Genomic DNA, 25,996 nt, shown 5'->3' with positions numbered 1-25,996 from the left:
GTGCGTGGTGCAGCACTGCAGTCCCCATTAAAAAGTCCTTTTTAAATAAAATTAATAGTATTATAGTTTCATTCATGGGGGTAGATGGGAAGGCTAGGATATGATAGCATACGCTAACTAGGCCCGCAACTAAGGGAGGTTTGGCCTTGCCATGTTTCCAGATTTACTACTTAGTGGGACAGTTGAGATTTCTTCAAACATGGATGCTGGGCCAGACTTCATTGGCTAGTGAGGAACTGTTGACCTGTTGTCTTTTGGGGGCGCGCTTACCTGTCGTGCTCCTTTAGCCATAAGTGTTCTGTACTTGCGCAGTAGATACACACAGAACGGGGCGGTCCAGCGAGAGACTGGATCCGCCCAGGGAGACATCAAGGGACAGAGTGGCCTTTTGGGGGATGGAGAAAGCCCAAGGTAAGTATAAAACCTGAGACCTCATTGGTCTCAGGTACACTTTACCTTTGTTTGCTGTATTCTGTATCTCATCTTTTAGATTATTGCATTCCATATGATTAAATAGATGATGGTTTTGTGGTATCTGTTTTACTCATGTCAGCTGCTATAGGTGTGTTCATTTAATACATGAAAATGTGGTTTTCTGTGATTGATCCTGAATGTGTAGCAAGATTTTGTCTTTACCTTAAAATACATTTTTGTAACTTTACATCATGTTTTGATCCCAACACAGAAATGTAGGTGGTCTGCAGATAGGAGGCACCTGTATCATCTCAAGTGAATGACAGGTTCACTTCAGCTCAAATAACACTACAGAGCTAATGGTGATTTTCCTGGCTTTGACAGAAAGTAACCTACCATCAAATTAGATTAGTGGGCTGAAGGGGACGCCGCTAGGGTTACATGTCAGCCCCAGGAACAAAAATTGGACATGCTATGCTTTATTGAAGTTCTGGGAATTCCGAGAAATACTTTTTACTTACCATTTAACTGATTGACTGAATGGGAACATAGTTGCTGCTTGAGCCTCTGACTCCTGGTGCCCTCTACAATTTGGTTACATTTACATTAGCACGTAAGGCTATTATTAGTTATTATTCTTTCTCCAGTGGCTCATTAAAAGTGGACCTGAACTCTTGCACAGGATAGAAGGAAGACATAGAGAAATGTACCCTGTATGTATTTAGAGAGTTTAGCATTTAATTTCCCCTTATTTGTGTCTAATCACAAGCTGTAATTTGATTTCTCCCCTGTGTCACATGACTGCCATGGCAGAGATGGCAGATAAGCTCATTTGAAAGCACAGGATGTTTACAATGTGTCTGCTTCCATGAATCAGGAAGTAGAAACAGTGCAGATTTATTTTAGGATTTGTATCAGCTGTAACAAAGAAATGTTTTTTGTTTGAAGAGGAACTCCAGTGAAAATAATGTAATTAAAAAAGTGCTTCATTTTTACAGTAATTATGTATAAATGTTTTAGTCAGTGTTTGCCTATTGTAAAATCTTTTAAATCCCTGATTTATAGCCTGACATTTATCACATGGTGTCTTTTTTACTGCTGGCAGGTGATGTAGCTGCTGTATGTTGTTTTGGCAGTTGGAAACAGCTGTAAACAGCTATTTCCCACAATGTAACAAGGTTCACAGACAGGAACCTGCCAGAAGTACCTCGGTACTCAGAGCTTCTTGTGGGAGGGGTTTCACCACAATATCAGCTATACAGCGCCCCCTGATGGTCTGTTTGTGAAAAGGAGTAGATTTTTCATGTAAAAGGGGGTATCAGCTACTGATTGGGATTAAGTTAAATTCTTGGTTGGAGTTTCTCTTTAAAGGTTATAATGCTGTTGCAGACAAAAAGTAGGGATAATAGAAAATTGCACCCTGTAGAAAGAAAACACAGAGACAACAGGAGCTCAAATGGTGCAGTATGTCACAGTACCAGAAGTATGTAAAATATGCGGATGGATTATACTCACAAAGGTGGGTTGCAGAAGGGCAACCAACCACTAGAAGCAGGTGGAGATGTATAACCCCGACTCCACTCGGGTGACCAGACGGAGCTGGTGATGGTCGCACTCTTGATTAAAAAAAAACTTCAAATGACCTAAATTGGTCAAAGAGGGTTGATCCCCCTCAGAAGGAGGGTGAAGGCACAGGATAAAGGGGAAAGAGGCACCCAGAGAAGATAAAATGCGTTAAAAACAAATAAAATGAAAAAAAGTGAAGTGGCTTACCTCAATGAAGACATACCCACTTCCTCAGGCCAAATAGCAGTGCCTGATAGTGCTTGTAGCCACAAGAGGTGCCTTATTTGTGGCTACAAGCACTATTAGGCACTGCTATTTGGCCTGAGGAAGTGGGTATGCACCCACAAAACGCGTTGCCAGTGCAATAAAATTCTATCAATACGTGAATTTGTCTTCACTGAGGTAAGCCACCTTACATTTTTTAATTTTATTTGTTTTTAACGCATTTTTATCTTCTCTGGGCGCCTCTTTCCCCTTTATCATAATGCTGTTGCGTATCTTTTAGAGCAGAGAGGATGTTCTGAGTTCAGGTACGCTTTAAATAAAGTGCCACACAGGGCAGTGAAAGCTTCAACTTCCTGATACTGGAGGCTCCTCAGGAAATGAGAGGAAATTTGGCCAACATGGACTGAGGCAGCAATAAAAGCCTAATAGAGGGCCTAACTTGTTAAAGTCCTATCCTAAGCTAAAATATACATTTGGGGCAAAGTTTTGCTTTAAGCAGTAGTGTTGATATACAAACGGTGAGAACCTTGACAGGTACTCTGTAACCTCTCTGGTGTTCAATTTCACCAGGATTTCCGTGCAAAAGTGATCCAATTAATTGTCATAACCTTTTTTTTTTCCTGTAACTTGCCAAAATGTGTCAAGCAAGGGTCCAGTTAGTATACAGTGCAGGAGAGTATTGACATGTATGCATGTCAATACTGTTCACAGCATGTTTTGTATTGACGTGTATAACCATCAATACCGTTAGAGAGGTTAAAGTACACCAGAACTGAGAGGGATATGATGGCTGCTATGTTTATTTCCTTTCAAACAATACCAGTTTCCTGGCAGTTCTGCTGATCTCTTTTAAAGCAGTAGTGTCTAATAGTGAGTCCAGCAACTGAAACAAGTCTTTGGTTAGACCAGTCAGACTTCAGTCAGAAACACCTGATTTGCATGCTTGTTTAGGGTCTATGGTTGAAAGTATTATGCTGGAAATACACGGTTAGATTATGCGCCGGAATCGAGCCAGCGTCTCGATGCTGACGCGTCCCCGCTCCTCCCCGCGGCTGCCCGGATCGATTCCCGCTCGTCCCCGCGGGCACTTCTTATCAGCTTTTTGTTTTCGCCCATTGTCCTGCGAGCGGGGAATCGATCCGGCGGGGTATCGGTCAGGTCGAAAATTATCAATCGAGCCATCAGCGGCTCGATTGATAAGAAGAAATTCACCGTGTATGCCCAGCATAAGAGACACAGGGTCAGCAGAAATGCCAGGCAATTTGCATTGTTTAAAATGAAGTAAGTATGGCAGCCACTATAACCTTCTCAGTCAAGGTGTGGTTTAACCAACTTGGTTTACTCTCTGCACCCAGCCTGGTGAGTGCACCCTTTCTTTCTTTCGTTTCTTTCTTTCGTTTCTTTCACTTTTTCTCTTTGGCCCTTATTCAATGCACTTTGGGCCTGATGCAATTCAAGGTGATATGTAGTTTGCACAAAAGTGCTTCTTATCATCTGGCCACCGTAAAAGGATTGCCGACGAATCCTATTGCCAGTTTCACTTGTGCAATGGCTGACCATTAGGAAGCATTACTAAGGCGAAAAGTTGCTTAAAGAAAAACTGTATCCAAGGATTGAACTTCATCACAATCAGCATCTGATACCTCCTTTCCCACCAGAAATCTTTACTTTTTGTCAAGTAGATCATCAGGAACTTCTGTATGGCTGATAATGTGGTGAAACCCCTCCCACAGTGTAATGTCAGGACCTAGGTCCTGACATTACACTCTGGGAGCCCCGTTGCATTGTGGGAGATAATGACTGTTTCCAACTGTCTAGTAGCAACCAGTATTTTCCTCTGTGTACACGTATATCTATAAGAAAACCAACCTTTAAGCCTATCGCCATGCTAGTGGGTGTGGTTATAGATAATGGCAGTTGTTGCTTTCTGTTTCTTTTCATGTCTGCCAGTAGTAAAGATGATTTTGTGCAGGCTGTTTGTGGACCAAACAATAAGAACAAATTACATGGCGAATAGCAATCATTTCTTGAACTCTCTTCTATGTTTTAACTTCTCACTTTGCAATGTATTGATTTATTTTTCTCCCTTTTCGTTTAAGTTCCTCTTTAAGTCAGAGATTCACTGCCCTTGTGGCTTTCTAGATTAACACATCTTTATTCAAACTCTATAACTATATTATGATTATCATGATAATAACAATAATTATTTTAGTAGTTTCGATTGACACAGTGTGTACTTTGGAACAACAAAAACATTCAGCTAAATTAAAATAAAAAAAATGCATTTTAACTGCACATCCATTTTCTTTTAAATCATAAATTGTGTAAGTTTTCTACAAACAACTAGAGTTGGCTTGCAGCATTGTGTGACATTAGGGTCTACAGCAGTAGCTCAGCCCATCTGCGTATTACTGATCAAAGGAGCAATCTGTCTTCTAATGATTGCCAGTGATATGTAGCTGACATCTTTCTGTTTGTGACACCTACACATATTCATTGTGCTTTGTTCATTCCTGTAATAAAGAATTATTGTTTTTTATTATTCTGCTACAATATGTATATATATATATATATATATATATATATATATATATATATATATATATATATATATATATATATACAGTGGCTTGCAAAAGTATTCGGCCCCCTTGAAGTTTTCCAAATGTATCACATTACTGCCACAAACATCAATCAATTTTATTGGAATTTTCCGTGAAAGACCAATACAAAGTAATCATACATTAATCGAAAATCATACATGATTCCAAACATTTTTTATAAATCAATAACTGCAAAGTGGGGTATGCGTAATTATTCAGCCCCCTGAGTCAATACTTAGTACAACCACCTTTTGCTACAATTACTGCTGCCAGTCTTTTAGTGTGTGTCTCTACCAGCTTTGCACATCTAGAGACTGAAATCCTTGCCCATTCTTCTTTGCAAAACAGCTCCAGCTCAGTCAGATTAGATGGACAGCGTTTGTGAACAGCAGTTTTCAGATCTTGCCACAGATTCTCGATTGGATTTATATCTGGGCTTTGACTGGGCCATTCTAACACATGGATATGTTTTGTTTTGAACCATTCCATTGTTGCCCTGGCTTTATGTTTAGGGTTGTTGTCCTGCTGGAAGGTGAACCTCCGCCCCAGTCTCAAGTCTTTTGCAGACTCCAAGAAGTTTTCTTCCAAGATTGCCCTGTATTCGGCTCCATCCATCCTCCTATCAACTTTGACCAGCTTCCCTGTCCCCGCTGAAGAGAAGCAACCCCAGAGCATGATGCTGCCACCACCATATTTGACAGTGGGGATGGTGTGTTCAGAGTGATGTGCAGTGTTAGTTTTCCGCCACACATAGCGTTTTGCATTTTGGCCAAAAAGTTTCATTTTGGTCTCATCTGACCAGAGCACCTTCTTCCACATGGTTGCTGTGTCCCCGACATGGCTTGTGGAAAATTGCAAACGGGACGTCTTATGCTTTCTGGTAACAATGCCTTTCTTCTTGTCACTCTTCCATAAAGGCCAAATTTGTACAGTGCATGACTAATAGTTGTCCTATGGGCAGAGTCTCCCACCTGAGCTGTAGATCTCTGCAGCTCGTCCAGAGTCACCATGGGCCTCTTGACTGCATTTCTGATCTGCGCTCTCCTTGTTCGGCCTGTGAGTTTAGGTGGATGGCCTTGTCTTGGTAGGTTTACAGTTGTGCCATGCTCCTTCCATTTCTGAATGATTGCTTGAACAGTGCTCCGTGGGATGCTCAAGGCTTTGGAAATCTTTTTGTAGCCTAAGCCTGCTTTAAATTTCTCAATAACTTGATCCCTGACCTGTCTTGTGTGTTCTTTGGACTTCACGGTGTTGTTGCTCCCAATATTCTCTTAGACATCCCCTGAGGCCGTCACAGAGCAGCTGTATTTGTACTGACGTTAGATTACACACAGGTGCACTCTATTCAGTCCTTAGCACTCATCAGGCAATGTCTATAGGCAACTGACTGCACTCAGATCAAAGGGGGCCGAATAATTATGCACACACCACTTTGCAGTTATTTATTTGTAAAAAATGTTTGGAATCATGTATAATTTTCTTTCTACTTCTCATGTGTACACCACTTTGTGTTGGTCTTTTATGTGGAATTCCAATAAAATTGATTCATGTTTGTGGCAGTAATATGACAAAATGTGGAAAACTTCAAGGGGGCCCGAATACTTTTGCAACCCACTGTATATATATATATATATATATATATATATATATATATATATATATATATATATATATATATATATATATATATATATATATATATATAATCATGTGTATGCCAATGCAAAATATACTAATGAACAGGCAGGTTTTTTTATGCATGCAAGTGACAGCTTCTGTTCTGTCGGTACCTAGTTGGGAATACAGTAAACCTCACTGATAAGCAAATTACAGCTATAAAAGATTTCCTCGCAGAATACAACTTCTGAGGGCAGGGAGAGATTAAAAAGAAAGGTCAGTAGTTTATGGATTTTAACTCTGGGACACTTAATAGGCTGCCATCGAGAAAAGACAATAAAACATTCAAACTACTTTGTAAATGTTTAAATAAAAAAATAAAACTATGGGATACCTAAAAAAAAGTCATTTTTTGAGTAGGAGGATAAATACAATTGTTTACCGCATCAGTTTATTTTCACTTCGGGTTCACTTTAAGGTTGTCTTATTTATTAAATATGAATTACATTAAATGGTTTCTTTTTTATGCAGTTTTACAAATGTTCTTCTCTGCATACTGTTCCTAAGTTCCTCCCACACAAACCTGAAGCGAGGAAAATCGCTTTACTTTAGATACTTACCAGGGAAGGGCAAAGACTTTGGATCCCATAAACCTCTCCCAGAACTCTCTCCATGCTCTCATTCTACCGCTGTCCCCTGTTTAAAATCTGCATCTTTGGGACTCCCCGGGAAGCTTCAGAAGTATTTGTGTACCCAAGTACCCCTCAACACGGTCAAATCTGTACTGTGCATGCGTGAGTCTGGAATGCATGTGCGCAGTATGGATCCACTTGTCTTCAGAAGTACTCAGGGACATGAGGTTCTGAAGGGTTAGTCAACAGAGCTGGTCAGATAACATCACCAAGGGACAGAGGTGAATGAGGTCATGGAGAGGAGTGAGGAGTCTCTATGGGATCCAGAGCCTTCCCTCTTATTTGGTTAATATCCAGCTCTTTTTTTTTTAAAAGCCCCTTCAGGTTTACTTTGAGTTTACCATAAACCCTTACTCATCTCACTAACCAAAGGCCTTCAACACTGTTCCCCACAAAAGTCTGATGCAAAAGTTGAGGATGCAAGGACTGGGGAAGAGTCTGTGTGCATGGATAGGGAACTGGCTAATGGACAGAAAACAAAGAGTTGTGGTCAATGGATCTTATTCAAATTGGCTGACTGTTAGCAGTGGGGTCCCACAGGGGTCAGTAACGGGTCCAGTGCTCTTCAATTCATTTATTAATGATCTAGCAGATGCAGTAGTGAGCAATGTTGCTATTTTGCAGATGATACAAAATTGTGCAGAATCACCAACTCTCAGGAAGATAGTGACATATTGCAACAGGATCTGGAGACGATGGCTATATGGGCACATAAATGGCAGATTAAATTCAATGTTGAAAAATGTAAAGTCATGCATTTTGGTCGTACCAATGGTCTAGCACCATACAAAATAAATGGGATACTGATGGGGACATCAAACTTGGAGAAGGACTTAGGAGTACTCATCAACAACAAGTTAAATAATCGTATTTAGTGCCAAGCCGCTGCAGCTAAAGCAAATACAATTTTGGAATGCATTAAAAGGGAAATAAAAACTCGAGATGCTAGCATAATATTGCCCCTGTTTATCTGGAATATGGAATTCAGTTCTGGGCACCTCATTACAGGAAAGATATTGCAGATTTAGAGCAGGTGCAGAGACGAGCAACAAAATTGATACGAGGGATGGAAGGTCTCACTTACCAAGAAAGGTTAGATAAACTGGGTTTATTTAGTCTGGAGAAAAGAAGGGATCTAATTAACATGTATAATGTCAGAGGGCAATATAAAAGCTTGGCAGATGAGCTTTTTGTCCCTAGGCTTTTACAAAGGACTAGAGGACATGATCTGTACATGGAGGAAAAAACGTTTTAGCCATTTATTTAGGAAATGGTTCTTTACAGTAAGAGTGATTAAGATGTGGAATGCATTGCCACATGAAGTAGATATGGCAAATTCTATGTCTGCATTTAAAGGGGGCTTAGATGCTTTCCTTGTGTTGAAAGACATCCATGGCTATTAGTAGGTCATTCCCAGTGGTGTTGATCCAGGGATTTTATCTGATTGCCATCTGGAGTCAGGAAGGAATTTTTTTCCCTTTTGGGGCCATTTGGACCGTGCCTTGTAAGGGTTTTTCACCTTCCTCTGGATGAACAGGGATATGTGAGGGAGCAGGCTGGAGTTGTACTTTATTTTCTGGTTGAACTCGATGGACGTAGGTCTTTTTTTCAACCCAAATAACTATGTAACCTAGGCATACCTTTCTTTCTGAAAATTTTTTGATGAAGAAGCTGGCTCTTTTTAAAGAAAGCATGGAAACAGTGAACAGACCATTGGGGTTTTACACTGTGCAGGTGCAGGATGCTGTAGCACAGAGTCGTTTGAGTTCAGCTTTTTCTGCCGAGCCTGAGACTCCATGCAGGGCTGCATATGTTCATGGATAGGAGCGCAGCTGTAAACTTACAGAAGGTCTTGAGGAGGATGTGAGAAGCTTCTGGATCCGGCTTCTCTCTATTTTAGGGCAAATCCGCAGTGCTCAGTTGCATTGCTCAATACAGTAATTCTGCATGTCAGCTACTGCCCATACAAATCTATGGGGCTTGTCCATAGCACTGTTGATCACGTTATTCCACTTCGCTGCATGCAGGCTTTGTATTAAAGTCTCTGTCCAGTCTCCATTGCTGTTCACACACATTATAACGCATGCGTACTGTGAAGGACCACTGTGAATCAAGCCTTTAGGTTAGGTTCACAGTGGTCAGTTGCATAACTCACATGTTATAATGAGTGTAAACTGCAATGGAGACTGGACATAGACTTTGGTGCAAAGCCTACATGCAGTGAGTTGGAACAACGCAATAAGTTACAATGCAGTCCTGTGAACAGGCCCATGTTGTATGGGCAACTGACCATTGTGAACAGGGCCTTAAGGATATCCGAGGCAAATAAGAGTTTAAGAACGGGGGGACTTGTAGTGCGCTTGAGCAGAGCGCTTCCAGCAGGGGCATAACAATAGACTCTGCAAGGAATGCAGCTGCAGGGGGGCCCAGAAGCCACAGGGGCCCTGTCCTGAGAGACTGACAACTAAGGGCAAGGAGAGAAAAAACTTTCTGCTCTCTACACAGTTGTTCTGACTGCATCTGCTCAGCCATCGATAAGGAATCATGCAAAGTTTTGTAGACAAAGATTTGTAGACTGTCTCTATTCAGTGTGCAGGGGGAGGGGGGCCCATCCAAAGTTTTGCAGGGGGGGGCCATGCTACCTGTACATGCCTACTCTCCCTATTTTTACAGTCTTATTCGTCCTTTCAAGCGGACCTAAACCCAGAACTTCCTCTCTGCTCTAAAATACAAGCAACAGCGGAATAACCTTTACCAGACAACAACCGCAGCACAGTTCAGACAGAGATGACAGCTCTAATTACAGTGACTCATTACTATCGAGAATCAGACAGGCTATCTCTAAATACAAACGGGTGGGTTTCTCTGTGTTTTCCTTCTCTCCTGTGGAAGGGTTTAGGTCCTATTTAAATTACAGGTTTACTTTAAAAGGCAATACATTTCCCTCACTCTTCAGGTGTGCTTTAAGTCAGGGGGATACAATGCTGTTAAATATGTACATTAACTCTCTAGAGAATACAAGAGTGCTACCACATAACATTGCTGCTATTAGCTAGACACAGTGATTCTCCTTGTGCTCTGCAAGATTTATGATGTCCAGCGTGATGTTAATTCGTGTGTTTACCTATTATTTGCCTTATATTATCACAGGGTGAAGCGCTGTATCTGTGAACTGCAGACTCTCATTTCAGTACATAAAAAATGTTAAGCTCTGCATTTTGTTAAAAAGTCTCCTGGTAAAATATGCAAATTGCAGAGCTTAGGCTCATTTCCCTGCGCTGTCATTTAGCATATTCATATGACTGTTTCCCATATTCATGTGTCAGTGTGTGCCAATTAAATCTGCATCTCCAGCCCCATCAATATGCATGTGTCTATGTACCCAGACACACACAGATGTGCTCGGGTATTCCATGCTCACATGCTGACACTGGATCAAACAAGAGGCAGGGCAGAAAAAAAAAATCATTATTAATATCTCTTTTCTACTAGAACAGAAGATAATGGCGTGTACATATTTACCACCTTGAAAGTCTAATTCTTCTGCAGCGAAACAATCGTGTCTTGATATGTGCTAACAATGTGCAGATAATGCACTTGCTAGATAAAGCTGCAATACATTGCTCTCTTGACAGAATGTGTATATAAACAGACAAGCACAGAGCGCAACCTATTTATCTTTCTTCTCCACCTTCCCTTAGGATCGTGTGCACTTCCCATTAGGCCTGAACGATTTTAGGAAAAGATTGAATCGCACGATTTCTGTCAGAAAGTGCAATTTCGATTTTATTCACGATTTTTTTCAAATCAAGCTTTATCGCTAAATTCACAATGTGCACAGTAACAATTGCAAACATGCACTGACGTTTTTTTCAAATGACAAGTAAAACTAAAATTATAGTCAATGATCATGTAGGTAGAAAAAAACAAAGTCTTGTAAAAGTAATACCTTTTAATGGCTAACTGATAAAGTTAAATAATGCAAGCTTTCTGGGATCTAGTCCCCTTCTTCAGGCATATTTCTAGATGTTAGCTGTAGTAAAACACTGATGCAGGGAAGCTGCATGAAGATGGCAGTTGTACTGGTTGCTGTTTAGCAGTTAGATGTCAGGTGATCAGCAGGCTGGAGCCAGTGAGCTTATGCAAGCAAACATGAAATTTAGCAGGTTTCTGAAGATAGTGAAGCCAAGTCAATCATGTTACATAAGGAGTCATGAATCCCATTCCACAATTTAAACCTTCTGTTAATGTCTTGAACATTTTCATAAATTTGTACTCAGAAATCTTTCTTGCTTGTTCATTTTTAAAGTTACCCTTAAGAATAAGTACTTTTAGATCTTGCATGCTGTGTCCTGGTTCACAGAAGTGTTGGCCCACTGGTGTGTCCATTTTACCCTCATTAATTTTAAAGCGGTAATGGTTCATTCTTGTGTGCAGTTTTTGTCCTGTTTCTCCTATATAGATTCCTCTTGAGGGGCATTTCATGTAGCGTATCATGTACACAACATTGGATGATTCACAGGAAAATTGGTCTGATATTTGATGATATTTCTGTGAGTTTGGTATTTGTATTTGGCTTGTGCACAAGATATAAGGGCAGGTCTCACATCTTGCGTTATTGCAGGGTAATGTGCCTGGAGTTTCTGGTGTAGATAATGCACTTCTGATAATCATTTGTCTCAGATTGGGAGGTTGTCTAAATGCAAGCATTGGTAAATCAGGAAAAACTTCTTTCAGGCGTTTGTCTTTATGAAGTATCGGTTGCAGGGCTTTCGATATCTTCCTCAGTGTCTTTAATCTTGGGTTGTAGGTGACCACTATTGGGACTCTGTTGTTTTCAGTCTTTGGGGTGTACTTCAATAGTTCCTCTCTAGATTTTAAAGTTGCTCTGTGTATTTGATCATCAACGATTCGTGGATGATATCCCTGATCTATGAATATTTTACGTAGTGACATAAGTTGTCTGTCTCTGTCCTCTGAAATAGAACATATTCGGTTATACCTCAGAGCCTGGCTGTAAACAATAGATTTTTTGGTGTGTTCCGGGTGGAAACTATTCCACTTGAGGTAAATATGCCTGTCAGTTGGTTTACGGTAGATGGATGTTTCTAAAAATCTATCTTGTATATAAATTGTAGTATCTAGGAAACTGACATGGGAGGATGAAAAGTTGAGAGTTAACTTGATGTTCTTGTGGTATTCTGAGAAGTTTTTGTGGAATTTGATTAATTCTTCCTGTGATGCTGTCCAAATTAATAGGATATCGTCTATAAATCTGAAGTAAGCCCATGGTTTAATTTCACACGTTGAAAGGAAGTTTTCCTCCAATCTGGCCATAAATAAATTTGCATACTGGGGTGACATTCTACTTCCCATAGCACTGCCCATTGTCTCAAAGCTGCAAACATTCTGGAGAATGATACAAGTGAACCCCATTCAGAGCCTAAAACTGCCAAACTTTTACCTGTGGTTAACTTGTCCAGCTATAACCCAAGCAAGACTGAATTAGTTGTTCTATCTAAAGGACTCACTTTTTGCCCCACCAAAAGATTTGATGAAACAGAATTTTGTAGTGACATGGAAGAATTTTTCGGAGGATACGACTAAAAGAATTTTTTCACAACAGATCTAATTATTCATCATTTGAAAACACCGAACCTACAAATAGCAAAACCAAAAAGCGCAGTACCTGGACACCAAAATCAGGGCGGAACAAGAAATTAGAAGAATATATTGACAACTTCAGGAAAAGAATCAAATTGGAGATACTGGTCAAGCAAATACAGACACACTACAACCTCAACACTCAAGAAAGGAAAGCAATACTGAATCTTAAAAGCAATAACAACATAGTAATTAAACCAGCTGACAAAGGAGGAGCTGTAGTGATTTTGGATAAATCCACCTATGTTCAAGAAGCAAACAGACAGCTCTCCAACAACACCTACTACAAAAGACTAGAAACAAACCCCACGCTACAATACTCAAGGGAATTGAAGAATATGCTTAATGATCTTTCCTCAGTATCATCTAACATACTTTCATTAATACCAGATAATCCGAAAATAGGCACCTTCTACATCTTACCAAAAATACACAAAGAAGGAAACCCAGGTCGACCTATCATCTCTGGTTTGGGGACACTAACAGAAAAGATATCTGGTTGGGTAGAAAACATTCTTAAACCCATGGTAAGGAATACAGCCAGCTACATCCAGGACACCACTGACCTTCTTAACAAATTGACTGCCATGGGTCCTATCCCAGAGGGTGCTATCCTGGCTACAATGGATGTTGAATCCCTTTATACCAACATTCCACACGAGGACGGTATTGCAGCTTGTCAACATTTCCTTTAGTTGAATGATCTACCAACAGAGCCCACACTACAACTTATCAAATATATACTAACTCATAACTATTTTTCATTTGGGAATGATATATATCTACAGACAATGGGCAGTGCTATGGGAAGTAGAATGTCACCCCAGTATGCAAATTTATTTATGGCCAGATTGGAGGAAAACTTCCTTTCAACGTGTGAAATTAAACCATGGGCTTACTTCAGATTTATAGACGATATTCTATTAATTTGGACAGCATCACAGGAAGAATTAATCAAATTCCACAAAAACTTCTCAGAATACCACAAGAACATCAAGTTAACTCTCAACTTTTCATCCTCCCATGTCAGTTTCCTGGATACTACAATTTATATACAAGATAGATTTTTAGAAACATCCATCTACCGTAAACCAACTGACAGGCATATTTACCTCAAGTGGAATAGTTTCCACCCGGAACACACCAAAAAATCTATTGTTTACAGCCAGGCTCTGAGGTATAACCGAATATGTTCTATTTCAGAGGACAGAGACAGACAACTTATGTCACTACGTAAAATATTCATAGATCAGGGATATCATCCACGAATCGTTGATGATCAAATACACAGAGCAACTTTAAAATCTAGAGAGGAACTATTGAAGTACACCCCAAAGACTGAAAACAACAGAGTCCCAATAGTGGTCACCTACAACCCAAGATTAAAGACACTGAGGAAGATATCAAAAGCCCTGCAACCGATACTTCATAAAGACAAACGCCTGAAAGAAGTTTTTCCTGATTTACCAATGCTTGCATTTAGACAACCTCCCAATCTGAGACAACTGATTATCAGAAGTGCATTATCTACACCAGAAACTCCAGGCACATTACCCTGCAATAACGCAAGATGTGAGACCTGCCCTTATATCTTGTGCACAAGCCAAATACAAATACCAAACTCACAGAAATATCATCAAATATCAGACCAATTTTCCTGTGAATCATCCAATGTTGTATACATGATACGCTGCATGAAATGCCCCTCAAGAGGAATCTATATAGGAGAAACAGGACAAAAACTGCGCACAAGAATGAACCATCACCGCTTTAAAATTAATGAGGGTAAAATGGACACACCAGTGGGCCAACACTTCTGTGAACCAGGACACAGCATGCAAGATCTAAAAGTACTTATTCTTAAGGGTAACTTTAAAAATGAACAAGCAAGAAAGATTTCTGAGTACAAATTTATGAAAATGTTCAAGACATTAACAGAAGGTTTAAATTGTGGAATGGGATTCATGACTCCTTATGTAACATGATTGACTTGGCTTCACTATCTTCAGAAACCTGCTAAATTTCATGTTTGCTTGCATAAGCTCACTGGCTCCAGCCTGCTGATCACCTGACATCTAACTGCTAAACGGCAACCAGTACAACTGCCATCTTCATGCAGCTTCCCTGCATCAGTGTTTTACTACAGCTAACATCTAGAAATATGCCTGAAGAAGGGGACTAGATCCCAGAAAGCTTGCATTATTTAACTTTATCAGTTAGCCATTAAAAGGTATTACTTTTACAAGACTTTGTTTTTTTCTACCTACATATATTGTTTGGCTAACACGGTACAGAAACATTTTTACTACTATAGCCAATGATCATAAAATCTTGACACACAAATACTGCTTGTAATGCTTTCAGCCTTCCGTTAGAAATCTACTTACACCAGCCAAAGCCATGGCAATAGCACAAGATGTAAACCTGAATTGATGGCAGGAGGAGTGAGCCGAGCGAGATTGAGAGCCTGTGGGCGGAGTCTGCTATCCTCCCCGCCAATTACATGAAGGAGCTGGGAGGAGTGAGCCAATTAAGAGCCTGCGGGCGGAGTCTGCTGTCTGCTGCCCGCTCCGCTGATAGGCTGCTGTGCACAGGGGAGAGAGTGAGCCGTCTCCATCGCCGCGAGTAACACCCGCTGAGCCGCCGCTGGACGGTGCGGCGAGCTGCGCACAGCGGGAGAGGGGAGTGATATACTTCCCACAGAGGGGGATCAAAATTGCCACCATGACGATCACGGAATCGCCATTTCCGTGATCGCGATTTCGATCCTGAAACGATTTATCGTTCAGGCCTACTTCCCATGGTACGTTCACATGTGCATAATAGCAGGCAGTTGTCTAGTTGGGATCTGCATACATCTGGGCAGTACAGTGGCATAGTGGTTAGTGCCTCTCGCCCAGCCAGGGCACTATCTGTACAAAGTTTGTATGTTCTCCCCATGTCTGAGTAGGTCTCCTCTGGCCAATCCGGTTTCCTCCCACATCCCAAAAACATACAGATAAGTTTATTGACTTCTCCCTAAATTGGCCTTAGACTATGATACATACACTACACTACATAATACATACATAGACATATGACTATGATTATATGACTTGGGATTACATAGTGAGCCCCTCTGAGGGACAGTTAAGTGACAAAAGAATCTACTCTGTACAGCGCTGCGAAAGATATATACGGTATATATATAAATAATAATAATTTCCCATGGTACGTTCACATGTGCATAATAATGGTCCATTGTCTACATGGGATCTGCGTACTTCTAATAAAGGCGTGTGTTGATTTGGGTGCCGGAAAAAGCTGATGGTAGAATATTGGTAATATTTCGGATATCCTATTATCAAATCTTCTATCAGAGTAGAATACTAGTAACATTACCAATATTCCACTATTTGCTCTCCTAACCTACGGTACCTTTCACATAAACCCTCCACTACATACACCTAGCACTAAACTCCCCCCCCCCCCCCCACCCTATGGCTAATACTAAACCCCCACCTCACCTTCACCTAACACTCACGTTTTCTATACTTACCACCGCTATCCACAGTCCTCCAGTAAGTGATGGCTTCAAACTCTGGCTCCCATTGTGCCCCGCTTGAAATAGCTGAAGACAGTCTATAGCCGGACTCCAGCATATAAAGGCCTCTGGTGCTGGATTCTCCCCCTCACCCAGTAGCTGGAGTTCGGCTATACTATGCTAAACTTCGGCGCTCCATTGTGCATTGTGTCGTCAGCCTCCCTCCTCCATAACAACAGACCACGCTGCTCAGATATACCTCAATGACATGTCTGAATAGCATTCATTCTCCATAATGTTGCCTGGCTGATTGAGCACAATCCATATGGGTGACAGTCACTTAGGCTTAAAGTGAACCTCTAAAAATCTACTCAGCAGAACTGAAAAGGCTTGGTGTTTCTTTAACAGTTACACAGCATCAGAACTTAGTTTTTCTTACCAAAGCATCATTTTTAGCTGCATTTTTAGCTAAGCTCCACCCATCAAAAAAAAAACTGCCCGAGCTTTTTTCCCCTGATGCTGTGCAAAGCATGATGGGATTTCCTATGTTATTCACATTGCCTAGCAACTGGGAGGGGTGCTCAGCACACAGGACAGTTGGAACTGTGTCTCATGCTCCCTGTCACCTCCTTTCAACCAAAAAAAGATGGCTGCCCTCATGAAATCAAACAGTTGCCTGTTCTTTTAAAACAGGGTGGGTAAGAGATTATATTACTGATCTATTTTAATTAACATAACTAATGTAACTTAATAACAGTATGTTTGTTTAGGCTGAAGTTCCTCTTTAAAGGAAACTATCGCTTTTCTTTGTTTTCAACAGCATTTCCTGAACAGCAGTTTGACTCGTAAAATAGATTTTAGGGGTTTTTGTTTGGTTTGTGGCCTATGTCTTGTGAATTACTTTTAGTGACAAACTGAATCAAGAGCATTGTTTTATTTTCATATATTGGCCTCAATTCACTAAGCTTTATCAAACACTTTATCAAACGTTTGATAATTTACCTCATGAGTAAAATCTAATTTTAAATTCACTTAGGTGTTATAGATCTATCAAATGTTTTATCTATAAAATGTTCAATAAATCTATAACACCTTAGTGAATTCAAAATTAGATTTTACTCATGAGGTAAATTATCAAACGTTTGATAAAGTGTTTGATAAAGCTTAGTGAATTGAGGCCATTGAGTACCAAAATAAAAAAACTTGCAAAAATAAAACAAAGTGACATAATTTAAAACAGAATACATAAATTGTTACCTTAGGGACTCAGCTTTTTTTTATTATTTATGCCACAAAGGTATATTACTGTTATTTTTTGCAAATAAGGGCTTGTAACTATTGCTAGGGTACAATGTAACAAGAAACACAACACAGAAAAAAATACATCTTTACTTCCAGTTAATATATTATCCCCATACATTGCACTAGGGACATAATGTAAATGTTGTTATCAGCAGGACAAATGGGCAAATTAAATGTGTGTGTTTTATCTAGAATAGCATGGTTTATTTTAAAACTATAGGGGATGGAATTGGAGAAAAAAGTGTATATTTCCATTTTCCCTTGTTTTTCCCTTTAAAATACATAGAAAATAAAGTAATAACTGAAAACAGGGGGCGTGTCCGCCGGAGGAGAGAGATGGACGCTTAATCCCCTCGCTCTGACTTCAACCCATGAACAAAGCGACTCCACAGCAATGCCATCCCAGCAAACTCACCCCTCTGTAGAGGATTCACCAGAGATGGAGACAGAGATGATGAGAAAAAGGAAGATGGGCTCCTCGGCTCCCCGCAAACTGACGGAGTTCTTCCCCGCTGCCCACTCCCTCAAGAACAGCAGCGCTGCACAACATGGCGCCGGCCACACAGCGGGACGGATCCCCGAGTGCTCTCCGGAAACAGCCAGTGAAACGACTGCTGACAACCAGCACCTTCCGCTACACCAGGACGATCAATTCAACTCTGGCTCCTCAACTCCGGATTCCGTATCCCCAGACTCACGCAGTCCGCTGAAGTCCAAACCGAGACTCACGCAGCCATGTGCCGAGGACAATCAGGTAGGCCCAGCACACTCCCATGCCGCCTCATTCATTAACGGCATTGAAGCCTTCCCAGCCTCCGATGCTAACCTCACACAGAGTGACATGAAAGAGATGCTGCTCCTGTTTAAGAAATCTCTCATGGCTGAAATCACCCCCATTACTACCTCCCTCCAAAACTCCCTTGATGATTTAGGAGATAGAGTAGCCCACACTGAACAGCACTTGGAAGACCTAACAATTGAGCATAACAAGACGGTAGATACAATAACAGAACAAAGCTCAGACATAAGCTGGCTCAAAACCAAACTAGCTGATGCAGAAGACAGGAACCGGCGCTGTAACTTAAAATTCCGAGGTATTAGTGAACAGGTCCTGCCTAATGATATCAAGCCCTTTCTAACTGACCTTATTCAAGCCACCTTACCTAGTCTGAAAGACTACCAACTGATGATAGACAGAGCCCATAGGCTCCCCAGACCCCCATCAATCCCAAATACTACACCAAGAGACATAATCGCCAAATTCCTGTGCTACACTACTAAAGAAGACCTATTACATTTTGTCAGGAAAAACGGATCCTTACCTGATCACTACAAGTCCATTCAAATATATCCTGACCTATCCCAGGCTACTCTGTCCCTCAGGAGGATCTTACAGCCCATAACGAGAACCTTGAGAAGCAACAACATACCATACAGATGGGGCTTCCCCACCAAATTGCTCATCCCCAGATCTGGGTCAACGCATGTAATTAAAACCATAGAAGAAGGGCTAAAACTACTAAAAAACTGGGGCCTTAACCCCGCAACCAGCAACAAGCAACTGAACCCCAAATCCTCCGCTCAAAAATTACCTATAGAATGGCACCGACCACAACAGGAATGAAGTATGTGCAGAAAGTTACACCTACTCTAACCTAGAGTATGCCTACTCAGGCCCCTCAGGAAAGAAGTGGAGACACCACCACAAACTCTACATTCTTCCCCTTGCTCATTGCTACAACAGTTATGACGCTACTAAAAGCTATTATCCCTTACCCCCCTACCCTGTTTAACAGAATTTTCAGTACACAGCTGAACTCATGGTCTAAAAATTCACCAAAAAAAAATTCCTGAGCTATTTGCAACCCTCCACATTCCCAATGACTCCCGATGAAACTTAAACTACTATCCATAAATACCCACGGCCTCAACTCCCCACAAAAAAAGAGCCTTTCTTTGGGCTGAAGCAATCAGATCAAACGCTGACATAATAATGGCACAAGAATCACACTTTGCGGAAGGGAAAGTCCCTTCATTCACCCATAGAGCCTTCTCTAACACCTTCATAAGCAATTTCAGGAAAAAAAAGAGGGGTGTCCTAATTACATTCCACAACAAACTTTCGCCTACAATCGACAAAATCGTGAGAGACCCGCAAGGCCGCTACTTAATAGTCATTTGTAAAATCATGAACATTCAATACACCCTTGCCTGCATTTATGCCCCTAACACTGCCCAAATAGCCTTCCTGAAAAAAACACTAAAGCTCATAAATGAACACAAACAAGGAGCTCTAATTATAGGAGGAGACTTCAACATAGGCATATCCGCTACTTTGGACTCTACCTACAAAGGTTCCCGTAAAGTACCATCATTGCAATCGTGGATCCACAAAGAACAACTCTTCGACCCTTGGAGAGCCCTCCATGTAAATGAACATGACTTTTCCTTCTTCTCCCACATCCATAAGTCATACAGTAGGATAGACTACTTCCTCATGGACTCTCCCACATTACAATTGGCATCAAACTGTACCATTGGTCTCATCTCCTGGACTGATCATGCTCCTATCTTGCTAACTATTGACTCTCCCCAGCACTCTCAAAACTCCAAACCTTGGAGAATGAACAACTCTCTCATTTCTAGCCCACAAAACGTCCAATACCTACAAAACCATATTAAGGAATTTTTCTCTATAAATGATAATGGTCTTACCAACCCTACAACGATCTGGAACGCCCATAAAGCGTATACCAGAGGCCTGCTGATCAGACTGGGAGCAATACTTAAAAAGACAAACCAATCCCAAATTACCAATCTATTAAACCAGATTAAAACTTTAGAAATAGCTGATGCTGCTAATCCCTCCCACAAAAACCAACAAGTCCTTTTCACTCTGAGACAAGACCTCAGACTTGCACTATTAACTAAGTATGAATGGTGTGCAAACCAATCTAAATCCCTCTTCTACTCGCAAAAAAATAAGACCAGCAAACTACTAGCGCAACAAATTAAAAGCAAACAAGTCAAGAGAACCATTCAATCTATCATTCACCCAAACGACAGCAAACTAATCACAAATCCTAAACTAATCGCAGACGCTTTCAGCGACTATTATAGCTCCCTCTACAATCTAAGCAAAGATCCTAAAACTTTACAACCCACCCAACGGTCTATTAGCGCATTTTTAGAACCCCTAGCACTACCTAAAATTTCAGAATCACAACTGGCATCACTTAATGCCCCATTCACCACTATAGAAACCCTAGCAGTCCTAAAACAACTTAAAAATGCAAAGGCACCAGGCCCCGACGGATACACAAATGAGTACTACAAAACATTCAGTAATACCCTAGCTCCCAGGCTGACCAGCATGTTCAATCACATTGTAGAAACAGACTCCCCCCCTGAAGAGTTCCTTCGTGCCACTATCTGTAATCCCCAAACCGGGTAAAAACCCAACCTCTACAACCAGCTATCGCCGATCTCTCTCCTTAACTCAGACACAAAAATCTACGCCAAAATTATTGCCAACAGGTTGTTCCACATACTACCCAACCTTATAGGTCTCGACCAAGTCGGATTTGTTAAGGGTCGGCAGGCGACTGATGGCACAAGAAGGATGATCGACTTGATGAAGATTGCAGAGGTTGAAAAAGTGCCTTCTCTGTATCTAACTTTGGATGCAGAGAAGGCATTTGACAGGGTCCACTGGGGCTTTCTAAGGAGTGTGCTTTCTAAATTTGGTTTATCAGGCAAAATTACCAACGCAATTATGACTTTATATAAGAACCCCTCGGCATCAGTCATTCATGCAGGTTACTACTCCAAACCATTTCAAATAACTAATGGCACGCGCCAGGGGTGCCCCCTATCCCCACTTATATTTGTACTGGTTATGGAGACCCTGGCAGAAACCATTAGATCTAAACCCGACATATGCGGAATTACTATTAATGACTACCAACACAAAATTGGGCTTTTCGCCGATGATGTCATTCTTTCCTTGACTAACCCCTTACGCTCCTTGGAGGGGGTCTCCGAGGCCCTGTCTAATTTTGCCAAAGCATCGTTTTATAAAATCAATGAAAGTAAGTCTCTCCTCTTACACAAACATATTGACCCAAACACAATCAAAATCATTGTTGAAAAATTTCCCTTCCCACTATCGCACAACTCCATTCCTTACTTAGGTATCCTCCTTCCTAAATCATCAAAGGACCTGTACAAAGTTAACTATCTCCCCCTCCTCAACACTGCCACCTCAGAAATTGCCACAATCTCCAAATATGAATTTTCCCACGCAGGTAGAGCATCAGCTTTCAAGATGTCAACATTACCCAAACTCCTCTACATTTTTAGAACTGTTCAGATCCCAGTTCCCCGTAAATTTTTCACTCAACTGCAATCCATTATCTCTGCTTTTTTCTGGAAAGGCAAGAGGAAGCATAGAATAGCCCAAAACACCCTCAAAATATCTAAAAAACATGGCGGCTTTGGGTTCCCGTGCATATTCTCCTACTATCAAGCCGCAGTCCTTGAATCATCCAAACACTGGTGGTCCCCCTCCACCAACAACTTATGGATAAACATAGAATCCTTCCACTGTGGGATTCACCCGAAATTTCTTCTCTCTCTAGCGCTTCTTAATCTTCCCACAAAAAAACTCTATCTCCCCTCCACCGTAATTACCCTTAAACTATGGAAAAAATCTCCATAGAAACTACTCCGACACTAATGACGCTATCCAACTTAAAATCCCTATCCAAGCCTTACAAATAGCCATTCCTAATCTCTCACTGAAATCATGGATAGCCAAAGGCATCACGTCACTCAACGATCTTACCAATAACGGCTCATTCATACCCTTTCAAAACTTGCAATCACAATATAACCTTCCCAACTCTGACTTTCTCAAATATGCACAAATCTGTCACTCTTCATTAAGAAGCAGATATCAATCCCCTTGCTCCCTAGAACTTTGAATGCTCTAATCAACTCCACCCTCCCATTAAAAAAAGGTATCTCACTATGGTACAACTTTCTTATATATGGGAACACCTCCGCTCTCACTAAACACCTTCACTTTTGGTCAACTGCGCTCAACAATCAGATCACACACTCCCAAATGATCCAAGCATTCAATTGTGTATGTAAAACATCTTCCAACATTTATCACTGGGAATCCCTGCAAAAAATATTTCTGAACTGGTACCTCACCCCCGACAAGTTAGCCAAATTTTCCTCATCCCCAAATCCCCTGTGCTGGAGAGGATGCAATAACCAGGGTACACTAATGCACATACTCTGGTCCTGCCCGCTAATCCGTCTCACATGGGAGACTATTGGAAAATTAATTGCATCTATTTCAGATCCACCCCTTGCACTCCCACCTGAAACTGCATTACTACACATAGATGTCAATTCAGCCCCAATTAAAATTAAAATAGCCCTCTCCCATATACTATGTGCCACTCGCCAAACCATTCTCCAAAAATGGAACACACCTGATATCCCTAAACCTGACACAATTATCAATCTAGCCCTTAACAATATAAAAATGGAATCCCTTTCCAATAAAAAGTGTGACTTTACCTCAACACTACACATTATGACCAACCTCATATCAACTCTCCCCACTAGGCCTTAGGGTATTTATCCAATATCCAATAACCCAACCACTTTTTACATTGCTCAGGACCTTCTAATTCATATCCCGCTTAGAACCATTAAAACATACCCATAGATCAACCAACGTGACTAACTCCCTATCAATGCAACCCTCCCTCCAGAGCACAAACTTCCACAACTTTACTCCCAACCAAATCTGTAGGTAGTTTGCATTGCCCCTACAGAGATCAACCCCACAACTAACTCCCTCATTACCCAGATGATTGGAATCCTGTCCAATCCCCACTCCTTATTAATCAGCTCTGACTCCACAGCCCCCTCCTCCCCTCCCACTACAACAACCACCCCATCAAGTGGGCTGATCCAAAGAAAAATATACCAACCCTATTCTCCCAAAGCTACTTCGTAATGTCTGTGTACAGTTAACTTTTATAATTGTTTAAAATTGTTAAAAACTGTTAAAACTGTTTAAAATTGTTAGCAACGATTTGTATACCCAACTATACCTTGTATTGCAACTCCTGTAAGTTTAAAAAAAATTTCAATAAAAATTGATTTGGAAAAAAAAAATAATAACTGAAAACAAATACTGCCCCCAAAAGCCTAATTAGTGGTAAAAAACAAGATATAGATCATTTAGATGTGATGAGTAGTGATAAAGTTATTGGTGAATGGATGGGATGAGCGCTGAAATGTGAAAATTGCTTGGATGCATAAGGTGAAAATATACTGAAGGCTGAAGTGGTTACTTTTGGGACTGAATTTTCAAATGTATTGATACAGATGTACAATAAGACCCCATGCACTGGGTATCTGGTTTCCTGATCAGAAAGTGCAGATTTCAAATACCAAAAAACTAATTCTTTTTGTGCCTCTTCTAATATTAAGTTTTGTTTTTCAACTCTAAAATTGCCTTGGAGAGATCAGAACTTCTTAATTGTTTTTTTGATTGTGTGCCAGTTTCTGAATACCCTTCCTACAAGTGCCACCAGGATTATACAGTTCTTTACAAAATTCCTTAATCTCTATGAAATTTCTGAAACAGTGTGTAGAAGTTTGCCATTTCCATCTCTGATTGCCTGAGCCAAATAGCTTCCCTTCTTATTGCCATTTTCAGAAAACATGTTTATCTGCAAAGCAAATTTTCGTGTAACGTTTGCATTATTAGCGCAGTTTCAATTCTCCTCAGTTTCAGTCAATTTCTTCCTCACTATCCTGAGCTATCTTCTGTTTATGTGCTAATTAAAATTGTGAAACGTTCTCTGCTAGCTTATTAATGCAAGACAATTTTTTCTTTCTTCTAATTGTAGCTCTGTGAACTATACTTTTGTGAGCCTCCCACGGTACACTCATGGAGTCAACACTAGAATCACTGCATGAAAAAACTGTAAGATTGGTCCTCTAACAATTTTGGTAGACATCCAGAACACCTATGGATCTTCTAGAAAAAAAGAACATTAGAGAAATGGGAGAGCCTTATGGTGAAGTATGTCTGATACTGTGATGAATAAATAAGGAATATAAATGGGTACTCACAAAAAAACGGTTGCAGCACGGTATCCGCAGTATAAAGTTTGAGTGTGGGGGTCAAACCAACCCAGTAAAGTACAGTGGGATGCGAAAGTTTGGGTAACCTTGTTAATCATCATGATTTTCCAGTATAACTTATTAGTTACGGTATTAGGATAAAAAATGTCAGTTAAATATATCATATAGGAGACACACTCACGGTGATATTTTAGAAGTAAAATGAAGTTTATTGGATTTACAGAAAGTGCGCAATAATTGTTTAAACAAAATTAGGCAGGTGCATACATTTGGGCACTGTTGTCATTTTATTGATTCCAAAACCTTTAGAACTAATTTTTGGAACTCAAATTGGCTTGGTAAGCTCAGTGACCCCTGACCTACATACACAAGTGAATCCAAATATGAGAGAGTATTCAGGGGTGTCAATTGTAAGTTTACTTCCTCTTTTAATTTTCTCTGAAGAGTAGCAACATGGGGGTCTCAAAGCAACTCTCAAATGACTTGAAAACAAAGATTGTTCACCATCATGGTTTAGGAGAAGGATACAGAAGATGTCCGTTTCCACAGTTAGAAACATATTGAGGAAATGGAAGACCACAGGCTCAGCTCAAGTTAAGGCTCGAAGTGGCAGACCAAGAAAAATCTCGGATAGACAGAAGTGACGAATGGTGAGAACAGTCAGAGTCAACCCACAGACCAGCACCAAAGACCTACAACATCATCTTGCTGCAGATGGAGTCACTGTGCATCGTTCAACCATTCAGGGCACTTTACAAAAGGAGATGCTGTATGCGAGAATGATGCACAGCACAAACAGAGCCACTTGAGGTATGCTAAAGTACATTTGGACAAGCCAGCTTCATTTTGGAATAAGGTGCTGTGGACTGATGAAACTAAAATTGAGTTATTTGGGCATAACAAGGGGTGTTATGCATGCATATAAAAGAACACAGCATTCCAAGAAAAACACCTGCTACCTACAGTAAAATACGGTGGTGGTTCCATCATGCTGTGGGGCTGTGTGGCCAGTGCAGGGACTGGTAATCTTCTCAAAGTTGAGGGACCCATGGATTCCACTAAGTATCAGCAGATTCTGGAGACCATTGTCCAGGAATCAGTGACAAAGCTGAAGCTGCGCCGGGGCTGGATCTTTCAACAAGACAGAGGAACAAGTACAACGTTCTGGAATTGCCATCTCAGTCCCAGGACCTGAAAATAATTAAAAATCT

The 25,996-nt window shown here is 40.7% G+C and overlaps 1 long non-coding RNA gene across 3 annotated transcripts in view; it reads left to right on the top strand.

Moving 5' to 3' along the window:
- Positions 1-25,996, top strand: part of LOC137557829 (uncharacterized) — an 85,590-nt gene that overhangs the window by 41,860 nt on the left and 17,734 nt on the right. The window contains exons 1-3 of one of the 3 annotated variants that reach the window (XR_011029629.1): positions 14,895-15,011; positions 17,893-18,360; positions 24,548-24,723. This is a non-coding gene — a long non-coding RNA (uncharacterized lncRNA). Of the gene's footprint in view, positions 1-14,894; positions 15,012-17,892; positions 18,361-24,547; positions 24,724-25,996 lie in introns of those variants that run through there. The other 2 variants (XR_011029631.1, XR_011029628.1) reach the window with 2 other exon arrangements.

The sequence above is a fragment of the Hyperolius riggenbachi genome, chromosome 1 (genome assembly GCF_040937935.1).
Source record: "Hyperolius riggenbachi isolate aHypRig1 chromosome 1, aHypRig1.pri, whole genome shotgun sequence".
NCBI lineage: Eukaryota > Metazoa > Chordata > Amphibia > Anura > Hyperoliidae > Hyperolius > Hyperolius riggenbachi.
The sequence above is the reverse complement of the archived record's forward strand: the minus strand, read 5'-3'. Positions and strand labels throughout refer to the sequence as shown.